Consider the following 6,465-nt stretch of genomic DNA (forward strand, 5'->3'; position numbering starts at 1 on the left):
TGGGTTAATCTTTGGATGGTCAGTGTGGACTGTTGGGCCAAATGGCCTGTTTCAACACTGTAGGGATTCTATGACTCTATGATTCTATGATTTTGGATTAAATTGATAGGTGAGTGCTAAAGATACTACTTAAAGTCAACAAAATCTTTAAGTTTAGCAAGGTACTTTGAAGCCATCATGCATGAAGTGAGATACGTGAGTGAGAGAGAGAGAGACAGAGAAATTAATGTTCAAATGAAAACACGCTAATAGTTTCACAGCATATCAATCTTACATTCACTATGAAAAGGTGAATGGAAAATAAAAACAAATTCCTGACAATTCATGAATGACTAATAATTAGAACTTTAATTTGATCAATGCACATACCAGTATTTAGATGAATTGCAATGTTTAGTTACAAATGTAGGTGATCAGCTGACCAATGAATAAAATGAAGTTGCATTTGGTTATTTTGCTGAAGAGGAATTTCGACTGTTAATATTTTCCTTTTTATAATTTCCGAACTGCTCTGACACATCTCCGCTGAAGGTGGAAATTGAAATCATTCCTCCTGATGTTGTCATAGAGAAACTGTCAGAGCTCCACAAAAACCCGTCATAATGTTACCATCCGGGAAGGGCAAGTGTATAGTCATATATTTACGGCGGCAACTCAAATGAAAATTAATCAGATGTTTCTTGTAATTATTTGAATGGGAATTAATTGCGTATGTCCTGTGTGTAATGAACTGACAAACCGAATTAGTAATTTACAGTAATGATGTAACAAAGCAATAATGACTTTAATTAAATATGAATCTCGTGATTATTCATGATAAGAAAAAACCGAATCATTTGATCAGTGTACACTGATGAACGAAACTTAATCAATCAAATAGTTCAATGCTTTTTATCACAGAATGAAAAGAAAATTAATATGCATTTGCAACATAAATGATTAGGAAAATAAATGAGAATTTTAAATGATTTTGTTCCATGAAAAGTGATTAACTTGTATTGTGTTTATAGATACAGTAAATGTTAACATTGAAGTTAAACATAATTAAATCAATTCAACTGTTTCCACGGTCAAAATAAAAATTGATATTCACAATGCCCACTGCAAAATCTTTACTGTATTTAATTTATGAGCCATAATTTCGTAGTAATACTTTGAACTATATTGAACAATGATTAGATAATAGCAACAATTGAATTGCCAAAATAATATCATTTCATTTAAGAATACTGAGAAATTTCAGTTAATTATTTCACTGAGCAATGTGGAGAAACGACCTGGAGTCATTCTAATGAAAAGTAATTACAGTTCTCTGAACGCTTCAGGCTGAGATTACCACGATCATTCAAATGAGCAATTATCATATATTTACAATGAGGCATCGAATGGGAAGTCATTGGTTCCATTATGGGATCGTTCACCTAAACAGTAAATTGATTTTTAAGTTGGAGTGTTCGTTCGAAGAAACAATTGATGGAATTAAAATGCGAATCGCACTATATTTGTTAGAAAGACTAACTCCAATAACTGTGCAAATTACTGTCATGGCAGTGACTGGAAAATTACGTTGTAATCTAAAAAAAAGATTCAATATTTTAAAAGCACTTTGTTGTGATGATGATTGGGTATTCATTTAGTTCAGTAAACTGAAAAATATAATATGGTAGCGAGCTTTATGATTCACAAAAATGAGCCATTCAGTGATTATTCAGCAGAATTGCTTTTGTTTCAAAAATGCAGGATTACAAGAATTACATGTTTCCATCCATTGGTTTGCTTATTGAGATGTAGCTTTAATTTACAACTTTTTGTTCATGGCCAATGTTTAGACATTCATGTCAGACGTATGAAATAAATAAGTAGATAGTGAAAGTGCACATTGCAGTGAACATAAGATACAGGGATCTTCCATAATTTTGTGATTATTGCACATCGACAAATAACTCGAGAGTAAAAAATAATTAGAAATCGACATGGAAAGCAGTTTTTTTTCTTATAAGAAATTGAAAGAAATCCTTATGCATTGCACATGGTTTGAAAACACATCAGTCACCAAAACACCAAGGTCATAAAAATCATCGGTTTAAGACAATAAGACCCGTAATGAAGAGTATTGTGCTCAATGGTATTTAGAGGACCTTGAACATCTTCATGTCGTTCTTGCAGAGAAAACTCTTTCATTCAACAGTTCTAATTGAGCACAAACAGCCAAGTTTCTGGTATTGAGATGGGGTATGTCAGGTTTCAGGAGTGGCAGGTTTATGGGGTATGTCAGGTTTATGGGTGGCACGGTGGCACAGTGGTTAGCACTGCTGCCTCACAGCGCCAGAGACCTGGGTTCAATTCCTGCCACAGGCAACTCTCTGTGTGGAGTTTGCACATTCTCCCCGTGTCTGCGTGGGTTTCCTCCGGGTGTTCCGGTTTCCTCCCACACTGCAAAGATGTGCAGTTCAGGTGAAGTGGCCATGCTAAATTGCCTTATTATTAGGTAAGGGGTAGATGTAGGGGTATGGGTGGGTTTGCTCTTCGGCGGGGCGGTGTGGACTTGTTGGGTCAGTTTCCACACTGTAAGTAATCTAATCTAAAAAGAGATTGATTGTGTTCAGACACTCTCTAGTCCGAGGCACAGACGGACGTTTCTGTGGCCAGCAACAAAAAATCATAATTATGTGTTGCCTCCCTGGTGCAGGATCAAGGATGTCTCCGAGAGGGTGCAGAATATTCTCTCAGGGGAGAGGGATCAGCAGGAGGTCATTGTACACATTGGAACAATAGGAAGGAAAAAGGATGATTTTCTGAAGGGAGAAAATAGAGTGTTAGACAGGAATTTAAAAAGGAGGTCTTCGAGAGTAATAATATCTGGATTACTCACGGTGTTACAAGCTAGTGAGGACAGGAATAGGAGGATAGAGCAGATGAATGCATGGCTGAGCAGCTGGTATAGATGGCAACCAGTTTCTAGTGGAGTGCCACAGTCCTGGGACAACATATTAATAATGACTTGGGTGAGGGAAGTGAATGTACTGTCACCAAGTTTATAAATCAGTAGGAAGGCAAGTGGGCAGAACATTCTAGATAGGTTAAATGTGTGGGTGAAAACTTGGCATGTGGAATATAAGGAGGAGAAAGTCAGGAAAAATGGAAGAGTTTAATATTATTTAAATGGAGAAATACTGCAGATAGCTACAGAACAGAGGGATTTGGAATTCCACATCTGTGAATCAGAAAAAGCTGACATTGGAGTTCAGTGAGTAATAGAGAAGGTAAATGGAATGGTGGAACCAAAATCTGCAATTGCTGGAAAAACGCAGTACTGAAGAAGAGTCATTGGACCCAAAATATTAACTCTGTTTTCTCTCCACAAATGCTGCCAGACTTGCTGAGTTACTCAGTCAATTTCTGAATTTGTTTCTGATTTCCAGCAATCACAGTTCTTTGGATGTATTTTTTAACACATTGCTGGTTTTTATTTCAACGGGAATACAGTACAGCCTTCATCCTTTCAAAAGAGTCTCACAATCTGCTAAGCAGACCACTTTTTGCTTGTTTAGTTGACAAACTTGTTAAAGGCAAGATATCCAGCGAAAATTATGCACAAATTTCCAGTAAGCTCACACATTCCTGAACATTTACCAATTTGTCATTTAGTTTTAGGAAAAAATGAATTCTATTAAAGTCTTCACTTTTGCTGTCCTTGGCAATATCTGTGAATATGTGTGTGTGACTGCCTGCTTGTGCATGTTTGTTTGGGATATGTGTGTCTTTGTGTGTGTGTATGGGTGTCTGTCTGTGTATATGTATGTGTTTCTGAGTGTCTCAATATAGCGATAGGAGGTATATTTAGTAAGTTTGCAAATTATACCAAAATTGGAGGTGTCCTTCGAAGTGGAAATAATTGTCAGTTTGGAAGGTGTTGTCGAAGGATTTTTGGGAAACGTTTGCAGTGCACCTTGATTCAACTCAGCATCGGTGGTGGATGGAGTAGATGTTTGTAAGGCGGGTACAATTACAACACTTGAAAAGCATCTGGATTCAGATGCTGATAACTGGGACGAGGTTTATCCAAGTTATCTGATGGATGCCAGCCACTTAAACAAAGTGTCTATTTCCGTGCTGTACAACTCCACGACTCTGTGAATCTTGATTTGCAATTCTAATGTAGCAAATTGCAATTCGAGTATTTGGAGTCAAAGCCAAATCACTTGTTGCTGATTCACTCGATCGAACTTCAGGTCCACCATGGTTCTGTTAATTTCAATTGACGGGGTTGGCAGAGTTTAATGGTTTGGAGATCAGAGTTGACATAATACAAGATGGATGGATTAGTCTAAGGATTTCCGTTCAGAACAGTCGCCTAATATTTCCAGGCAGTGATAGTACTCGATCAGAATTAGAACCCGTTTCAATTGTTTGCCTTGATTTGCCTTGTGGAGAGGCAGGAATTGTTACCATTAACAGCTCAGTTTGTTTATACCAGAGAATGGAACAGCACAAACTCCAGGCAATTGCATATATCAAGTTAAAAATCACACAACACCAGGTTATAGTCCAACAGAATTAAACCTGTTGGACTATAACCTGGTGTTGTGTGATTTTTAACTTTGTACACCCCAGTCCAACACCAGCATCTCCAAATCATGGCATAGATACATGATGGCGGGGAGTTGAGGTTAATTATTTTTGAACGAATGTCACATTTCATCAAGGTAAGGAGGTAAATCCCTACCATCTTCATTCAGTAGTTACTATTGGCTGTGCACTGCCTGAGGGGCCACTGGAGCCGGATTCAATCATCGGGAAAAGCATGGTGAGTGGGACTAGGGAAGGAGCCCATACAGAGTGACAGCTGACGCAGACAATGAGAGGCTGCAGTACATCCCTCTGTGCTGCACCATTCCCTGTGTCCAGCTCTGTTCCAGTGGGTTGCTGCAATCTCATTGATACTCTGTCAGAGACACACTACCGGCTTGTTAGTGACGTACACTCGGCCCCAGCGTAGCTGATTGGTACATTGCTGGTCATCTACATTCACTATCAAACAGTTTCATAGAAAAGATTAAATGAATTCACCTGGACAAACGGATCGTTTACTCTGGTCAGAAGATCTGGAAATGACTAGGCAGCAATGAAACTGTCAGCCGTGAGCTATAGGTCTTTGTTCACAGTCAGGCTGATGGTAAATGTAGGAAGCGGCTGGGTCCTAAGGTAGTCAGGGAGACGACAAGTATCGCTTCTCAGCCTTTTGGCTAAGATCATGTGTAGTTCTGTTCTTGTCAGTTTTAATATCTGATAAGTCCCTGATTTAGGGACTGAATATTAATCTGATTTTTGCAGGACGAAGTTGTGTCAGGAGCTTGCTCCGATAACTTCACGCATCATCCCAGTATTGCAGTGTTTCGGGGAATGGTGCACGTCCCCACTAAAAAAGGCGAACAGTAGATTTATTTTTTATATGTTGTATTCTTTATGATCCGAATGCGGAAAGCTTTCGGTTAGTCAAGTCAGACTTGCCTTCGTGCTAATCAGCTTGTTCTACCATCCGATTCGTTTGAGTCTTTCTGCGTGTTATGTTCAGCACTCACTCTTAATGTTGTCACTTCATCCCCGGTACATGCTGCCTCTTCCCACCAACTCCAATTCCCAACAACAGAAGTTTTACAAAGTTACCCACCAGCTCTACCTAATGGCAAACGGCATTTCAGAAAACAAAAGGGAGAACATGAAGCTATTGAAGTAATCAACAGTTCGGATTTTGATGATGATGAGAGTCACTTTGATGTATTAAATGAGAGATTTTAAGAACAATGTGAAGCAAAGATCTGATGTATTTAAGGCACAGAGTCAGAGAGATGTGCAGCACAGAAAAAGATCCTTCAGCCCAACTCGTCCATGGCAACCAGATATCCTAACCTAATTTCGTCCCATTTGCCAGCATTGGTCCATATCCTTCTAAATCCTTCCTGTTCATATATCCAACCAGATGCCCTTTAAATGCTGTAATTTAGTTTAATTTAATTTAAATGCCTCCACCACTTCCTCTGGCATCTCATTCTATACATGCACCACCCTCTGCATGAAAAAGTTGCCCCTTACATCCTGTTGATTTTTTTCTGCCCTCTCATGCTGAACCTATGCCCTCTAGTTCTGGACCCCCCACCGCAGGGAAAAGAACTGCTGACCTCTACATTGGACAGAGCGACTGCTGCTCTCTATATGATACACAGGGACAGCTGTTGTCCATATTATACACAGGTACTGCTGTTCTCCAGATAAGACACAGGAACTGCTGTTCTCTTTCTTATACACAGGTACTGCTGTTCTCTATATTCTACCCATGCACTGATAATAGACAGAGGGATTGCTATTCTCTGTATTATACATAGGGACTCATGTTCTCTATATTAGACACAGGGATTCATGTTCTCTGCATTATACAATGTGACTGCTGTTCTCTGTTTTCACAGG

General features: G+C 39.0%; 1 non-coding gene across 1 annotated transcript; it reads left to right on the forward strand.

Annotated features, from left to right (window-relative positions):
- The first annotated feature begins 5,226 nt into the window (after positions 1–5,226).
- On the forward strand, positions 5,227–5,417 carry LOC140457246 (U2 spliceosomal RNA). The gene has a single exon (XR_011953350.1). It is a non-coding gene; the product is annotated as a U2 spliceosomal RNA (small nuclear RNA).
- Positions 5,418–6,465: the final 1,048 nt, after the last annotated feature.

The sequence above is a fragment of the Chiloscyllium punctatum genome, chromosome 31 (genome assembly GCF_047496795.1).
Source record: "Chiloscyllium punctatum isolate Juve2018m chromosome 31, sChiPun1.3, whole genome shotgun sequence".
Classification (NCBI taxonomy): Eukaryota; Metazoa; Chordata; class Chondrichthyes; order Orectolobiformes; family Hemiscylliidae; genus Chiloscyllium; species Chiloscyllium punctatum.